Raw genomic sequence first — 19,316 nt, forward strand, 5'->3', positions numbered from 1 at the left:
CCTTGCATGGCTTACTCAAGCCCATTTTTGTCTCACATGGGTACATGTGCAAATTGTAATGTAAACATGTTGTAAAAGTGAAATACCAAGTGTCAATAGTAGAATGTAACAGTGATGTGTAAGTTGAAGATTCATGAGGCTAGCTGAAGAGTCACAAAGGGAATGTCAAGGGTCACCCCACCCTTTGCTATTTATTGAACCTCATAACTCATTGTACTATCTTTTGGGATCCAAGCTTCCTATAGGTATAACTTAGAGAGATATTGGAGTGTATTTTAACGAGCCTTGGCTTCTCCATAGTGCAGAGCTAGTACATCTCTTTGGAGGAGCAGGCGGCAGTGACTGAAATGTTCCACTATCGGGCCTAGTGGTTGTCATGGTTGTATGTATGATTAGATCTTCCACTCTTTTAATATAAAAAATCCAACACATTTCATGCATATGTTTTTATTGTAGTTCAGCTATCCTGGTTACTCTAATGATGTATGCAATTGTAATTTACGCATGTATGTATTGACTATTCCGTATGTGTTTGTATGAATCTTGTCAAAATGTGTTGTTGATATAATCCATCACTTTGGATCGTCGATTATCCTGCTTTCCATCTCGTGATGTCTTTCTACTCATCTGTTCCCTTTCAAGTTGCGTGTTATCACAGGCTTCTAAGGGGCACACTCTTCCCCCTCTCCATATGTTAGAGCCTTTCACACACCTTCCTTGACTTGCTGCAATATCACACCGTTGCTTCCAATAAGGATATCATACTTACCTCTGTGCGCAACTGCATTCAAGGCAATATCGTACTACCCACTGCTGGGACTCCTACTCCAAATGGTCTGAGGTATAGTTGGGACTTCTTACCAGGTAAATACCCTGACATGTTGGTGGGTCTAGCACCGTCAACATTTCTGGCACTGGAAGGAGGGCCAGATGACAAACTGAGTCCTCACATCCTATTTTGAGTCTTTGCACATCTATCATGGATATTGTTGTAGTGAACCCTCTGCGATGTTTGTCTAATGCACATTCCTTCAAAGTCACGAAGGAGTTTTTTTATCACTTGTCTGAACTCACGTATGATGTTGAAGGCAAAGTGGCCTAGCCTAAGCACTTACATTACTTCCTTGCATTATTGGTGAGCGTGGAAGAGTTTGATGATGTAGAGGTCAGCATGTTGCTTGCATACACACTTCACAAATCCCCGAAACGATGGTGCCGCAACCTGCCTACCAATTGCATGCACTCATTTAAGAAGTTCAATGATCTAATCGAATATGTTTTCCATCATTTTGATCCTGAAGCTCTTGACCAAAAAATGTTAAAACAATAGAAAGCCCCGCATGAATCGCCGCTGGATTTTTGGAAGCACTTTCGTTCACTCATGTTTGAACCTCTGAAAAGTCAAATGAAATTCCAATATCTTATGGATAGATTTGAATACTACTGTCACAAATCAATATGTCCCAAGGTGAAGAAAAAATTCAAACCCTACTTAGCATACTTCGGTCATGGAGTTGCGCAATCTCAAGCAGACATAGTTTTTGTCACAAGTGATTGTTCGCCTTCCCTTTTTCAAACAGCTCCACCCCCGCAGAGTGATGTGGGAAAGCATGCACACACATTTATTCATTTGGTACATGCTTCCACCATCACTACTCTTAATTTCTGCGCAGATTTGGTTGGGAAGCCCATGGATTGTCATATGCATTTGTTACCTCAACCTTCGTTCCCGCATTCTGTTGATCCTCCGGATTGCATTGTCTTGTATTCTTCTATTTCGGACTCTACACCTATTGGGAGTGAGGAACAAGATATAGACGGAGTTGATTTTGCACAACCAACCTGCGCTTTCGTTTATGATGAGTACGACTGGGAATCTGAACATCAACCTGCAGTGAAGGATGACCTCCTTTTTTTTGTGCCTCCTCTGCTTTTTCCTGACATCCTTGGCGATTATGCTATCTCTATTTTTCCTTGTATAAATTTGTCCACAGATGCATCTACTTCCAATCATCCGCAGAACACACCCGATGTCATTCCATCATTTAACAGCGGAGAGGACAAATTCTTCACTGAAATTCCACTTGATTTTTCATCTACTTTTTTTGAAAACACAGAGGGTGAACATTCTTTCTTCTCATCTACCCCTCTATTTGATTCATCAGATCATGATGATGTCGATGAACTCAGTGATTTTTCTGATCGTAGTTGTCGTGATCTATTTAATCCTGTATTTGATCACGATGTTGATTCAATCACGATTGATCTTTCAAAGCCACCCATTTATGATGATATATTTGTCGATGAAGTCAAAACCCCACAGGTTGTCAAGGCACTTCAGCGCGAGTTGATGGTTATGTCAAGCCCTCGTTGTCTTGAGGTTGGTTTCACTTCCAATTAAGAAATTGTTGAACTACCCAAGGCTCCTCATCAGTCATCTGTATGCATTGAAGATCAATCCAACACACATATTTCTCTTCCTCCACCAGAATCACATGATCTTATCTCTCATACATTAGAGGAATCATACACAACAGGCACACTTGCAAGGCGTAAGTTGTCTCTTTTTCTCATGTTTTCTTGCTTGTCACAGTCAAGAGAGTGCATATCCTTATCATCTGCACGTAGTATGTCACAGCACCATGGTAAGTCCACAGAGTGCTTATCGTGTTCTTGTACTCTTTTCTTTTCTGTGGACGCATTTAAACTCGGAGTGTGTTGGTCTTCATTGTTATATATTTCATGTTTGCTGGTTTGCTTCACTGTGCTTTTCGCGAACCATGCCTTCACCAATATGGTTCAACCAATGCGCTGGTGGCTGCATTGGAAGTATCACTTCACGTGAGTAGACCCATGCACCGTTAGCTTAGGACTAGTAGTGTTTTCTTTTGTCTTGTTTTCTTGCATGCATGTTTGTTTTCTTGCTTTGTTTGTTTGTTTGCTTTCTTTCTTGCTTTGGTTACTTGCTTTGCTTTCGCATTTACTTCTTCTCTTTTCTCTTTTGTTTGTTTACTTGCTTGTTTACATTCGTAGGTTAGTTTCACATGAAACCATACACGATCCTTGAAACAAGTAGGGTAAAGTACAAGAGGACTTGTACATCTACCAATACTTGGTTATTTGTTGTCTTCTCTCTTTATGCAGAACTTGTTGTCTTCATTCAATGATACACCAATGGAAAATATGTTCTATTCGAAGTGAATCTTTGTGAAAACACAACGCTTGCGCTCTAGCTAGTACCACCTACTCTAGTCGATTGTTTTTGGGTTAACCCTTGTCATCTCAGTCAAGTAGAGTAAGGTGAGGGGGAAAACCTTAACAAGTATTTCAGAGGTATATGTAAAATAATTCTCTAAAGGAACAACCTCTTATGCTCTCAATAAGTCGGAATCCGTCTTCCACCTCTGAAATAAATAAGTGCCTATGCACATTCCTTTGAAAAATGAAAATATGAAAATTTTGAAAAAAAAATGAATAAGGTGAAAGAAGAGAAAGGCTTCCTGCGTAGAGAGGTGATGCAAGTAACTTTGTCGGGGTACTGACCAAGCTCACTGGCAGCGGAGCGATGCTTGTGTTCCTGCGTGACTCCGTCGGGGTACTGTCCAGGCCTGCTAGCAGCGGAGAAACACTAGAGATGAAACTTAAACTCTGATAGTCATATTACTTGTGCACCAATATACCCCTCATCCCCAATCAAAACAACTAAGTTAACTTGGTGTGGAATGTTTGCTGACCAATCAAGAGCATGGCAAGTGCTACATCTTTCAATCAAGCTAGTGTGGAAACCATGATGATCTAAGAATCAAATAATACTTCCAGAGGAGTTAGACTTCATTTTCACGAAACAAGGTCCATTCAGAGAGTTTGAGTTCTACCAGTGTGTCGCCAAGTGTTGTAGCGGCTACAACCACCCTCCAAAATTTTTCCTTAGCTTCATTTTGGAGCCTCCCTACCAACCATCCTTAGCACCATGTCTTGCACTAACAGGTACTTATGCTTTAGTTGAGTTTTTTTGGCTTATCAGCTTGTGTTTGTTAGCTTGTTTTCCTTCCACCCACAAGCAGGTCATACCGTGACTTGGTCATTATCTAGTTGTTGTGCTCACTTGAATAATTGTGCAGAACTGGAGGGAAACCAACCTTGCTCTCCATAATTGTGCAGAACATCAAGGTAGCCTGCTGCTCTCCATAAATGCGCAGAGAAAGCAGGTAGCCTTCCCTCTGAAAATTGCGCAGAGTAGCCCATCACTGGGCTTGCTCTCAAAATTTGCACAGATCTAGCTGACAGCCTTGGCTTCAGTCCAGAAATTGCGTAGAGCCTGAGGGGCAACCAAAGCCACTTAGCCCAGAAACTGCACAGAAGTCATCCAGAGGCTTGTAGTCTGTTGCATGTGCTCCCAAGTTGACCAGTTCCCTCCAGGACTGAGCAATATTGCTTTGCATGCATGGGTTGCTTTTTCCCGAAAAAGAAAAAAGAAAAAAGCATCCCTATATTTTAGGGATCTATTTTTAGTAGTTAGGGGTTACATGCAAAAGTTGTTTTAGAAACCTCCCGCTAAGTGTCACTTTTTCCTAAATTTGTGGCACGCGCGTCATAAGCCTCGATCTTATAAAAAATATTTATTCGATGCTTCAAAAATCATTCTTCATGTTGGGTAGCGGAGGCCCTGCATAACGATTTTGGGGCTCAAAGCCCACAATTTTGGGTAAAAGTATGGTAAAGGCTCTGCGAGGTGCGTGGAGCGCGAATTGTAATGAGTCAAGTCAAAGGGTTGTCCACCTAAAAATAATGTAAGAAAATAGAAAGTGAATCAACCTGCCGATGGTCCGCGGACCATGGAAATGTATAAATAGAGCAAGGCTCTATGGTTAGAAGTCAGTTTTGGTTTTGATCTTGAATGTTATGGGTTTATGAAGGCAATATTCTCTCTGCGTCTGTAAGTCCAATTCAAGGGTGTTGGTAGATAGATAGAGGCTCTACAGCTGTGTGCACAAAGGCCTGATAGAGTCCGCAGCTGTGTGCATGGACCCCTGCAGCTGAGTGCGCAGGGCGGATCTAGTTGTACTGAGAAGGAGATAAATAAAGATAAGAATTTCTGAATCATTGTGTGCTTTACCGCGAATCTATCTGTTGCTTATGTCTAAATTTATGCACTGTCTTTAAGAGTTATGACTATGCGCACTGGGTTTTATTGTTAATTGTTTGCTTTAAGACAATAAGAAGAGGATTAGATCTGTAATTAATTCATATAAATAATAAGATTCGGGAAGTAACTAGCGCGGATCTACGCGAAGGAAAGGTAACTGTGCAGAGTATCGCAGGTATGTGGAACGGTTCGCAATCCTTCTAGGTCACATCAAGACATCCCTAGGGTGTAGAAACTTAGTTCCAGCACCCTCCCATACTACCTAGGGTGAGACTTCAATCCGCGCTCCGCGGATTGTTGCTGAAAGGTCCAGTAGTGTGGAATTTGTTCGGCTAAAACACTTCTAAACCTAGGTCAAGCCCCAACAAGCCAACAAATGGTTCCATTACCGGGACCGGGATCTACCTAAGGGATGTCTAATGTCGGAACATTGGAACCCTACGAAGAAAGAACTTGAAGATTGATTAGATCAGAAGCTTCACAAGTTTGCAGTGCAAGAAAATAGAAATCCGCGGATATCTGAGGAAAGATAGCTGGATCGCTACATATACACGGAAATCCACGAGATCTTCTTCGCGTCTTTCTCGACATAACTGTATGAGTGGATTGCGAGGCTAGCTGACAGTCAGGGAAGGTGCAGACTTGAACAACCAATCGTGTGGACTCTAGAGTTGGTACGCAGGCTAGAAGCATCTGAAGATAAAATCGCAAGGGCTGTAGATCACTGGTTGGATTGGATAATAGGAGGGTTTATCACTGAGTTTGCGATAGACACAACTGTGAGTTACAACGAAGCAGAAAGGCGCTTTCTCCAAGGACCGCGGGGTAAGTACATCAAATTGTTGAATACTTGGATTAAAATGTTGTTATGTGAGAAACGGGTTATGCGCATCCATTGATGTCTGGGGTAACGCGGAGCAGAAGAGGCTACCGAGGGACCGAAGGATTAGAGAACAGTCCTCTGATTTCTATTTCGCGAGAAAGCGAGGAGGAGCTCGCAGGGTTCTCTCCAAGAAGCGCAGTCCGATTGATAAAGAAGCGTATTCCACTGGTACCACTACCATCCATGCCATCCCCCACTTCACCTACATTGAACCTATCTTCACCTACCCCACCTACGCCACCACTGAGGGTTGGAATGGCGAGTACGATCAAGTTGCCGGTATTTAGAGGCATAGGAAATGAGGAACTAGATCGGTTCTAGTTTATGGTAAAGGTTGTATGGGAAGCCCAAGGTGTAACAGATGATAATATCAACAAGGCCACTCTGGTAAGTGCGCTAGAGGATCGCGTGTTGACGTGGTATAAAGTACTCTAGTGATCACCCGAATGCGGGAATAGCGGCGATCCAGGATGCATTAAACAAAGAATTTAGTCGGCCAAAATCAAAGACGCAGTCGATCATCGGGTTCAAGGAGATCGCGATGCTACCTGGTGAAACCTCGTGGGATCTGGATCAGAGATTGAAGAGTACAATCTGCGAGGCTAACATGACGCTGATGGATGCGCAACACTGCGCGTGGTTTGTGGCGTCTTTGACACCACATCTAAGGACGGCGCTATCATAGCAAAAGATCTCAACCCAAGCTGAAGCATTAGAGACAGCAATGAGGTTGCATGAAACTCCAATACAAGATCCAGGGTTGGGAGTTCAGCAAATCCACGTGCAACTACAAAACCTATGCTTAGAAATGCAAAGTTTGAAGCAAGAAAGGGCGCCCCAACCAAAGGCGCGTACAGAGGTGTGGTGCATAAAATGTAAGGGCCAGGACCATGATAAGGATCATTGTCCGATATTCGCGAATTATTCGGCAGGGGGGGACCAATGCCATTGCGACCAGAGGCACAAGTGGGGCCAAGCGCGGCGCCAGTGCTTTGGTGCGCAATCTGTCAGGTGGGAGGAAAGCATGCCACGGACAACTGTCATCTATTGCAGAAAATGATACAACCCACTGTTATCGGGAAAACTAGTGTCTATGCAGAACTGCTAGTCCCACTAAGGCTGGTAGCTACCTTAGAAACAAACACACTAAAAACTACTTTCGTTTTCCTTTATGAGAAATAGATAAGAGAAGAATAAGGAGACCAACCTCTGTCTTGCGCTTGGTTCCTTGCTTGATTCCTCTCTCTTCTGGTAGGTCTTTGCCACTCGCTTCCTTGTCTACCCAGCTTCAAAGAGTACCTGTAGAATCAAAGTAGCATAACACTATCCAAGAACATAGATCTATTATCATAAACAATATAGGATCAGATGTACATTGACCACACAAATGCATAAATCATCAATCATACAAGAATGTGGAGGAAAACTTGAATAGCTTTATTGATAATCAAGAAAGAGCAAAGAGGATTACAACCAATTGTTTTGACCCAGCATCACCCTCTCAGCAAGAAAGCCCTTCTTCACCTCATGAAAAGCTTAGATCACCCAACACTATGATATTGCACCAAGAAACCAACAGCACTTCCTTACAAGATACAAAATTCCAGCCTCTGGATCTCTGGGATGAGGGATACATATATAGATGTCTGCAAGGGAGGTGAGTCAGCTTTTGAGATTTGATTAGTGTCTTCTCTCTGATAGTTCTTGATTCCACTTGGAGATTGATGATCTCTTACTCATCCCTGGTCGAATTCAGAGAGGCAAGTGTCACATGAGAGGTTTCTGGAAGATTCCATGCTCCTCCACCTTGCAGATTGACCCTGCCATTTGTCCCTTCTCGCCCATCGCACCCCATAGAAGGGCTTTTTGACATGCATCGCACCTACTATGTGTATTCAGGTGGGATGCAACACACTTTGCCTATGGAGCAGGTGAAATGGTCCAGTTTTGACCAATTCTGAGTAGTTTTTCATGGAGAACTTCTGGGAGATGCTGTAATCAGTTGACCTTGTTCTTTTAGGGGTTGGAACAACACCTTTAGGGACTTAGGAGCCCTTGGTTTATGGACATTTATGCTTGGGGTTGCAGTGCCCAAAAATGTCTATAACAGTTGCCCCCTAAAGCATGAGGTCGTTAATCTTTTGATGTCGGGTGAAATGCTTTATCATGAGGATCCGAAGTTTTTTCGAGCTGGAAGGTGACCTGTAATAAGATACAATACAATACATTATCTTCATATTATTTTCATGATCTAGCTGAGGCGGGCATTCCCATGCTCAGCTTTATAAATTCATTTTCATGTACATAGGACAGACAATCGTCTGAGTGTAGACTGATGATTCTGGTAGAGCCATCATCCCTTAGATTGGATGATTATCTGTGCAGCAATGATGTACATTTGATGTCTTTATTTTCCTGAATATATATCGCAGCCCGGATGGATGAAACTAGATCCGGGGTCTTCAATCTCGTTCGATCTTCACTCAAAGTACAAGTCGATCCATGTGAGAGATGTTCTGGAGTCGAACATGGAAAGACATCGCCTGATTACCAGCCAATGATGTAAGCTGTTAACAGGCACGAGAGGAATCACCGATAATGATAATGATCCTCAAGGTACTGCAGTACAATTCACGTGGTGTGAATAAGGGACTTGGCATCGAACACCACGCAAAATCTTTCGGTCGAAGGCCATTGATGTAAACCTGTCGCCGGAAGTGAGAAACTTGCCATTGAGGCATGCAAGCTTCAAAGTACTGAAAGGGTTGTTCCTAGATCGACTTCTTGGATAATGAGCTGATGTCGACAAGAAGTGATCCATCATAGGAGGGCCTTAGTGAATCCCACATCAATGACACGGAACGGAGCAAATGATTTTAATGGAGGTGAAAACGATCTGGTGATATACGGTTCAGGGTGGCAGTCATGAAAGAATGGAGCGAAAATGTATTATAGTGGGTGAGACACAGGTGAATTCTCTGAACGACTTCTCTTGAACATATCGGCGACACTGACATGATGGATTGGTAGCATTAACCCCAAATGTGGATGGTGTGATGGAACCATGGTGATGTGACTAGTGAATGGAACAACCCAACCCGACTCGGATGCGGAGTGAAAGTGTCATGTTCAAGAACGACTTGCTACCAACAAAGTTTCTTCAAGTTTTCTTCCCAATTTTTCCCCAATCATTGCTGACCAGTACCTCTTTATTTTTGTCAAGCTTGAGGAGGATAACATATGCTTGTTCTATAATTTTCCCTTCGGGCAAACCCATCGCTATGTTTTAACGAGCCTAGCGATAGTGAAACTCGTTCTTGTCTGTTATGGACAAGTTTGTCGCTATTAGGTTTTAACGAGTTTAACGACAAAGATAACTCGGTCCTTTTCAATTTTAGAGAATCTGAAAAGGGACGTAAAGGAAACTCCAAAAATCCTTTTTCGTCATCTAATCCCTTAAGTCCGAAAAAGTATAAAATAATACAAAAGGGATGAATTTTCGGTAATTTTAACGAGCCGAACAAAACAAGCGCTCGATCTTTTTGTGTAATAATCCCTCAGGTCCAAAAAGATTAAAATATAAAGGAGGGATAGCACTTCCGGTCACTTTAATGAGCTGGAGAGGCAAATGGCTCGGAAATCTTTTCATATTTTACGAGTCAGTTGAAAAGAGCTTAAAGGAGACTCATTTTTTGAGGAACGAGTGATAGATTCGGGTAGCAGTTGATTCCAGGTAAGGTTTGGAATTTTCCAATCATGGCAGTGTCACAAGGATGGCTTACAAGATCACTCTTCGCAGTTGTTCCTCAAAAGGGGTAAACAATCAAGTGGAGGTGAATGATCTGCCAATAGAGAGTGGAGGTGACGATGAGAACACGACCAAGGCTTCAAAGGCTGAAGTACTACATTCACGATGGTTATTTACTAGAAATTGGTTCATTTTTTATTTTAAAATGAGCTTAAACGCTGGGGGAAACACTTGCTCATTGCTTATGTTTATTTTTTTAATGAGCTTGAAGTCTGCGTTAAAACTGCTCGATATAACGGTCATTTCTTGACTTTACCATTAATGACTTTGTTCCTTCAAAGATTGTACTGCATGCTCAATTGCTTCATCAAACTAGTTATAAATGAACAATATATGTTTGAAAGATGAGTTAAGACACTAATATTTTACTCGAATTACGTAAAAAGTAATTTAAAATTGCTTTTACCCCTCATTTTATCATTTCATTTGAACTTTGGCTTGTTGGAGCTTTGGAGGTGCTTTCCCCTTTGATTTTCACTAGCTGATTCTGGGAGATTCTGTGGACGATTTTTGGCGTCGTCTGGACCAGGTAGGAGCTAAACTTGAGCTCTTTCATTTCATCCTTTCCATTTTGCATTCTGAGCCTGATTTCTGGTTTTTCTGAGCCTCTGGGGTTTGAAAAACTCGCTCTGGCTCCATCACACCCTTTCTATATCGAAAGGTGTGTTGCATGTTGGCCTACCCATTAGACAGTTGGCATGCAATGCACCCAGAACACTGCTGGGGGTGCGATGGGCGCAAGGAGGGAAATTTGTGCACAGTTTTCAATGGAAATTTTTGCCTGTTTCTCACCAAATCAGGATCTAACTCTTCTCTTGTTTGTTTTCAGAGATTTATTGGAGAAAAATGCCTATTACATGGTGAGAACGTGAGCATGAAGAAGAGGACATGCTTGCTTTACATGATCCGGTTACGGTAAATGCACTGCGGAACTGTGGCCTGTTCAAGTTTTTCCGCATCTCTAGCATGAGGCAACAAATCAACTTGTTGCAGTATTTGCTCGATGCTTGGGACCCTACCAGCCAGGTGTTCCAAATTAGGGGAAAATCCATCCCCTTGACTATCGTGGACATCTATTTTTTGACCGGCTTATCGAGGCAGGGTGCCCCTATCTCCTTATCAGGTTCGGCCCGCGGGGGTGAATCTGTGAGAGATTACATTCGCAGGTATTGCAGAGAGGGATCTCAGCCGAGTAAAGACGGCAAGATCATCATCCGAGATGTCACTGACAGGTCCCTGAGGACCATTCTGTTCACCTTTGGTAGGATGGCTGGTGGTGCGGCTCTTCACGTGGCCAACCGGTCTTATATGCAGTATGCCTTAGAATGTCTCGAACCGAAGGTGTTCAACTAGTGTGATGCAGTACTCTTTGTGATGAAAGAACAGTTGACCAAGGTGAAAAACGGAAGATTGAAGAACTTTGGATATGGTTCTATTTTGACCGCCTTCGCCTTGGAAAAGATCTCGCTGATGCAGCCGCAGTATATTTCACTTGGTTTACCTCCACCGACTGAACCACGGATGCAGAGATGGGTCGACCATATGTCCAGACATGCTGGTCAGTCTCAGATTTCCTTTTCTGATACCTTCTTCAGGTGGTTCGATCGTCAGGAGATGGTTTTTTCCGAGTATCCATATGCTGGTATGGACTTCCGGGGTGACCCGGATTTGGTACTATCGGCTGGCGAGCAGTGGGGTGCCATTGGTAAATTCTTTGACCATATTTATGTTTATCGTTTCTCTTTACAGTGTCCTTATGTTTTATTCTGTCAAGACTAATCAGAACTCATGTGCTCATGCAGATGTTGGTCCCGTTCGGCCAGTAGTACGCCTGAGAGTGCTAGCTGCTGCTCCAGCAGGAGAGGTTGTGGGAAGGGCTATCCTTCGCGACCTTGATGTGGCCGAGACTCTTTCAGCATTACAAGATCAGGTCGAGGGCCTCACTCTCGGTATTCCAAATGTGAGGACTGACGAGCTGCCTCTGAGGTTGCAGCGACACACTACTAGCATGCCAAGTCGATGGACTAGGCTTTTACGCATGATTGCACAGGCAGTGACTTGTTATCACCACCATCATTAGACTAAGGTGCCCCCTTGCGTTTTGAGTTTTGGGTCATTTGACCAATTTTGTCTTGGTTACAGAACATTATGTGTAAACCATAAACAGTTATATATATATTTTTGATTTTCGGAGTTTTATTTTGGTTAAGTTACATGATCCGAATGCAAATATTGATGAAATGCTTCTTTTTATAAATGTTGCAAATGTCTATCTAACACATAATTTGCCAATGAGTCAGTTAATGTGTTTAAGCTTCTGGAAATATGCTGATATTGAATAAAATCAAATTGCCTTTCCAAAATCTTGACCCTTAGGAACATGCGATAGATAGCTGGATTTCGGACGGAGTAGATACCAGTGAGTTGTAGTATGATGAGTTGTGAGTCTAGCCTAATGACAAGTCGGCATATGCCATGTGTGATGGCATCAGAGAGAAGTTCTATCAACGCGCTATATTCAATGATGTTATTCATTGATCGACCAATACATACCCCTCTGAAACTTACTAACTCGCTGCTTGGATCAAAAATGGCCCAGGCCGCAGAAGATAGGTTCTGCGAACTACGACTTGCTCCGTCGGCATATCCAACAAAAGATTCCAATAGGTTTGACATCTGCGACAAATGTAAAAAGTGGATTTACTTGACCAAAACGATTACCCTTAGCGAAAACAAAAATGTAACAAAAGCATATAGGTTACCACACTGAATCATGCATAGTAACGCTTAAGGTACAACCCGTTACAGGGTTGTGCCAGTGGAATTCCGTCGTAATCCATTAACTCGTAGGCTCCTTTTGCTAATACATGTTTAACAATATAAGGGCCCATCCATAAAGATTTGAATTTACCTGCTCCCAATTTATCGAATTCTTGGTCGTAAAGTAAGACCAGGTCACCTTCTGAGAAGACACGAGGTTTTACATTCTTGTCGAACTGCGCCTTGACTCATTTCTTATGGGCTTCGTTAGCTAAAGCAACATCACGACGGGTTTCATCCAATTGGATTAGTTCCAAGAAACAAGCCTCCTCTTCTGAAGTTCCGGGGAGAAGGTCGATTGCAAGTTTGAGGGACGAGATTTCACACTGAACTCGTAAGATTGCTTCTAGGCCATACACCAGTTGGAAGGGTGTAAACCCGGTTGTGTTCCTTACCAATGTTCTGTATGCCCACAAGGCTGAGTACAGGATCAGGTGCCAACTCCTTTTGTGGACTCCAATCATCCTTTGCAGCATGTGCTTCAAGACCTTGTTGATTGCTTCAACTTTTCCGTTGGCCTGCGGGTAATATGGAGTAGAGCTGTCATGAGACAACCCTAATTTGGCAGCTAATTCGGCCATCATGTGATTGCGAAAATGCGATCCATGATCTGTGACTATAGCCTGTGGAACGCCGAATCTGGCGACTACATGAATGAAAAAGAAAAGGGCAGTTGTTTCACCAGTGTTATCTAATGTAGGCATCGCCTCAGCCCATTTGGTAAAATAGTCCACTGCGACTATGATATACCCATGCCCCCAGTCAAGGTGGGGTTACATGTCATGAAATCAATGCCCCATTTGGCGAATGGCCCAACAGCAACTATTGGCTGCAGAGGTGCAGGTGGTCTTCTGGTTTTGGTATCGAAAATTTGACAGGCATGGCAACTTCTGACTATTGTTATGCAATCTTTGAACATTGTTGGCCAGAAGTATCCTGCTCGTAAAATTTTTTGCACCGTAGCGTAACCAGATTGATGCCCCCCACACGCGCCTAAATGGAAATCATTCAGGACTTTTTCGACTTCCTCATGGGTGAGGCACCTCCTCAGAACCGTATCGACGCCACGACGGTAAAGTGTATCACCGACGATCATGTAGTCTTTTGATTGGTATCGAATACGTTTTTGTTCGGAGCGGGAGGTATTAGGCCTATATTTCTGGGTTTGGAGATAGATGATTATATCTCCATACCACGGATTGCTTGAAGATATCAGAAACAAAGATTCATCCACAATTGTTTCATCTGATGTTTCATCGTTGGACGACGATGGGAGATCGCATAGTAATTCTGCGAAAACCAGGGCTTTCTTTGATTTGGATTTTACAAATTCCAGATCAAACTCTTGTAGAATTGCTATCCATTTTGAATATTTGCCCCCCAACAACTGTCACGACAATATATAAGTCATGGGGTTGCAATCTGACAGAATGGTAGTTTTTCGAAAGAGGACATAGTGTCGAAATCTCTGTATCGCTTGAACAGCTGCGAGCGCCAGCTTTTCAACATAGGAATATTTGCTTTTTGTATCATTTAAGTTCCTACTTAAATAATATATAGGATGTTCAATTCCGTTGTCTTCTTGAACTAAAACCATTGCGATGGTTGTATCCGCTGCAGCCAGATACAGGTTAAAGTCTTTTTGATAATCAGGAGTGTACATTAATGATGCTTTCATTAGGGATTCTTTTAACGCATCAAAGGAGGCTTGCGCGACCTGATCCCAGATGAAGGGCACTTCCTTTTTCAATAGACGTGTATAACCTTTAGCAAGTTCGACGTAATTCGGAATGAACCTCCTCAGAAAGTTTGCTTTCCCTTGGAGTTTCTGTATCTGAAGCAAATTTGAAGGTGGAGGCAAATTTATGATTGCCTGAACCTTACATGGGTCGAGACGAATCCCGTCCTTTGAGACTACAAAGCCAAGTAAACGACCAGAACTGACACAGAACACACATTTATGTGGATTGAGTCGTATATTGTAGTGTCGGCAACGTAGGAATATCGCTCTCAAATGCTGCGGATGATCGGTCCGCTTTCGTGAATGAGCCGGAAGGTCGTCGAGATATGGTTGAACGATGTTTTTGATGTCATGGAAGGCATAATTCATTGCCCTCTGAAACGTTGCCCCTGTGTTCTTTAAACCAAAGGGTAATTTGCGATATGCGAATGTGCCCCACGGAAAAATAAATGCAGTCTTTGACTGGTCCTGTGGGCGGATATTTATTTGATTATACCCGGAGAATCCATCCATGAATGAAAATATTTCGCATCCGGCGCATTCATCAATTATCTGGTCAATAAAGGGTGTAGGGTAGTTGTCTTTTGGACAAGCTTGATTTACATCCCTATAATCGACGCACACTCTAATCGTTCCTTGTTTTTTCATAACAGGAACAATGTTCGATACCCAATCGGTTAGAGGAACTGGGTAAATGAAACCAGCATGGAGAAGCTTTTCAACTTCTGCCTTGATGGCAGCGGCTTTCTTGGGGTGCACCTGCCATAGCCGTTGTCATACTGGTTTGACATCTGGATACATCTTGATTTCGTGTTCAACTATACTCGAGTCAATGCCTGGCATTTCATCATATGACCAAGCAAAGACATCTCTGAATTCGCGAAAAAGAGCGTTATATATTTCCAGTTCTGAAGGAGAACAACATTTGCCAACATAAATATTCTCTACAACATCTGTTTTGGTCGAGATATTTATGGCAATAGTCTCTTCAATGTTGGACAAGTTTCACTCGAAATCCACCGTGTTTACAGTATTTGATAGGAAATCAAAAACTGAAGGATGATGAAGGTCATTAGGAGTATCTTCTTTACAATCTGGAAGATGGGAACGATGGTGGTAATCTTCCCATGGTGCCCCTTCAATTACCATTGCTTGAACAATTCCTTCGTCGGTGTAATGTACTTGCGACCAAGGATCTGAAGGGGTGCCATATTCCTTAGACCTATCTATCCAAATGCTTGATGAGCGTTGATTCGGGTCTGTGTCCCATGCCAAAACATTGATTGCTACAATATTTCTATTGGGCTTGGAGGCAATACCTGCGTATGATCCATGTTTATATCGTTTTCTGAGATATTTTGAATCGAAGATATCATATTGCAGGTTCCTACTGATGCTACTTCCGCCAAATTGATTGGAGGCGGAAGGGAAAAAGTCCCCATTAATATAGGGTCTTTTAGTAGGCCTACTCTGATATTTTGAAGTGTATGGGGGCTTCCATGGATCATCGGAATGCTTCCCGTAACTTGGGAACTATTCGGGAGAAATGTTTGTTGGTCGACGATCGTAATTCCTCCTTGAAAAGGAAATGCAATCTTCCTAAAGTAGGTCGACACAACTGCAGCCATAGCATATATCCATGGTCTTCCCAGTAGGATGTTGTAATCGAGGTTTCCGTCGATTACTTCGACATCTATTTCTACTGTTTTCCCTCCTAGTTCAACTTGCAAGTTACTTAGAATACCGTATGGGGTATATGTTCGTCCGTCAAATGCTTTTAATGTTGTTGAAGATCGTGACAAGGTTGGAGATCCTAAAGTTTTCCAGCAACTCATCGACATAATACATGTAGATGCCCCCTCATCAATAATTGTTCGATGAACAGTTTTATTGAGGGCTTTCACTTGAATGAGGAAAGCTAGTTGAGCTGGTAACTAAGGATCGTATCCTTTATGATTAAAGGACACAAGATTAGAATCCTTTGGGTCTATCCCACCGATAGCTGATAATAAAGCCTGCTTTTGGGATGGGCAATTTTGCAGTACCTCAAGTGTCGACATAGCGGATGGCGATTGGGCCAGATCTTCCACTATATTATAATGTTGTGCTGCTCTGGCACGAGGATTAAATGTCGACTTGTGTACTACTCCCTTTGGTGGTTTTATTGTTAGCTTTGGAATGATGGGCGGCGCAACTTCTATCGAAGTTGTTGTCGAACTACTAGGTTGATCTTTATCCTTGTTGTTTGACAGCTGTGGATTCCCGTAATCTTTGTTCCTTGTCGATATCAAAGCATCATTTTGTTGTTTCGAAACCAACAACATCAGTACTTGGGACGGGGAAGCATTTTCACTAGCAACCAGATTTGTTCCTGGATTTGGAAACGGATCAGTCAATACTGCCGAGGTTTTTGAATTCTTGATGAATCTTTTAAGCTCAGCCTTATGTGGACAATCTCTTGTCCAATGATCCTCATCACATATTACGCATGGATTTTTTGGTTTCCTATCTCCAGGAGGGTTTGCAGAAGATTTTTCAGGTGATGATTCCTCCTGTTTCTTCTTCTTCCCTTTGTTTTTCTTCTTGCCTCCCGGTTGCTTGGTTTCTTTGCCTTTATCTGTCGAGACGGCATTTACTTCCGAGGCGAGAAGTTCTTCTTTTGCATTTTGACTAGAAATCTTACGGGCCTTTTTAGATGTAGCCTTTGTCGATTTCGTGTCTATCGTACCAATCACGCCATCGCCGACATGAGAGTCATTGTTCGATTTGGGAGGAGGGGGGACGGAAAATTCAGGTCTGGGAGTGTCAGGGATTTTATTGTAGAGCGTGCCAGACTGAGTATAAATCAAGTCTAAATACTGCGCACGAGAAATAACTTGCTCTTCAGTGATGACTCCTCCTTTTGCCACATCTTCTGTAATGGAAGGTAATAAAGACTTAATAAACCATTCAGCTAAAAGCTAATCAGGAACATACATTTTTACCATTCTACGACGACGTCGCCACTCATGAATATGATCAGATATGTGAGTGGCCGTTGTTTGCTTGAAATTGGTAAGAATTTTTGTTCCCGTTTCGTACCTTATCGGTAACTGAAAATGGGTTAAAAAGGTTGTGGCTAGGGTACTGAAGTTGTCAAACAAAGCTCTGGGTAACTCGATATACCATTTTGCTGCCGGACCAGTTAACGTCCTCTAGAAAAGAAAAAGTCTAATCGAATCATCGTTTAGGGTGTTTGATGAACACCACAGATGAAATGTCATCACATGATTCGATGGGTCTTCACCTGGATTTCCATTAAATTTAGGAATATCTGACGGAAGTTTATGTGGAATCGCTAGCCACCAAGGGGCGTAAGCAATTGGATAGTTTGTTAACCTATTTAGATCCGGTAACTCCAAAGTTGCCACGAAGGGTAACTGTTGATTCAGGTTTGGCGAAGCATACCTAGGATACGACGAAATTGCCTGAGCAGTTAGTCTTTGCATACCAGCATAATGCATTTGATGCTGGTAACTTTGGTAAGGTTGATGGGAATAACCATTGTAGAACGGTTGATTTTGACCGTTTTGAATATACGGCTACCCACTATTTGCAAAGATTTGTTGCTCAGATCCTTGGTATACTTGTTGGAATTGCGGTTGTTGGTATTGCACCAGCCATGGTTGCGAAGCCATGTGCTATTGTCCAATACTGACTGTTTGACCAAGATGAGGGGTAATTGTACCCGTTTGTGCCTGTGTCATTCCACTAGTTGGCGATTGTGGTTGAGTCGTAGGGACAAGAGGCTGTTGCATTACCACCTGAGAAACCTGAGGTTGGCATACAACAGGCAATGCTTGTACTTGCGACACTGTCACAATAGCTGGCATAGTCGGTATATTTGACATAGGTAAGCATTGTTGCATCGAATATACAACTCTTGGTTGTTGAGGTAGTATTGGTACCCAACCGCTAGATGTAATTCCAGCATAACCTAAATTTTGTTGTGAACTCTCGTATGGTTGTCCTCCCGGAGGAGACAATGAAAGGGTATACTGCCCCCCATACGGCGGTAATCCGGTACTTAAAGGAATTGTTTGCCCTTGAGGACCGGACTGCCCAAATTGACACCCTGAAGGATCAATTTGCTGAGACTCAACATAAGAGTTTCCGGATACTATTCCAGATGAACAAACAGGAACAGACCATACTGTTGAAATAGCCCCTGAGTGGGCCCCGTCTAGTGATTGAGAGCTAGTTGGGACAGATGGTATGCCGGCGAACATTGTTGGAGTGACAGCAGGAAGTTCTGCCGTTGCTGTGTCGGATGACACAGTCCTAGATGTCGACGGTTGTTCAGACATTTCTAGTCTATCCAAAAGATTGCCTAGCGATTCTACAGGAGCTTCTGATGGCGGTAGACTAATTTCTGACGAAGAAGGATATAGAGTGATCCCGACTCAAAATCGCAATGGAGTACTAGATGGAGACTCCTCCACAATCTCTTCTATAGCAATCAGACCAGGTGGAAGAGGTAGACCGTTAGGTCCGTAAAATATTTCTGGTGCCGAAGAAGGTATAGAATCTGCAGCGACAGATGTTTGGGGAATAACACCTTCCGAATCAGCTGTAGATGGAGCTGGCTCAGTAACACAAGTGTTTACCTTCACACTAGGATTAGTTCTACTATCCTTTGGTGGCTGCTGAACTTCTTCTATAAAGGCAGGGATACCAGAAATGTTTGGAGTAACCGAAGTCTCCGATGGTGTTGGAACACTTGTTCCAACTTTACCAGGGGATTTGGAACTGGTTAAACGAGTTTGCTTTGTCCGTAACAGTTTCGACTCTGGAGACAAAGACGGTTGACTCGTAAGCCTCCGCGAACGACGGGGTTTCAATTGACTTTCTTCCACGGTTGCGGATTACTCGATCAACT

The sequence above is a fragment of the Pinus tabuliformis genome, chromosome 5_2 (genome assembly GCF_031772625.1).
Source record: "Pinus tabuliformis cultivar Carrire ecotype Pingquan chromosome 5_2, CPIR1, whole genome shotgun sequence".
Classification (NCBI taxonomy): Eukaryota; Viridiplantae; Streptophyta; class Pinopsida; order Pinales; family Pinaceae; genus Pinus; species Pinus tabuliformis.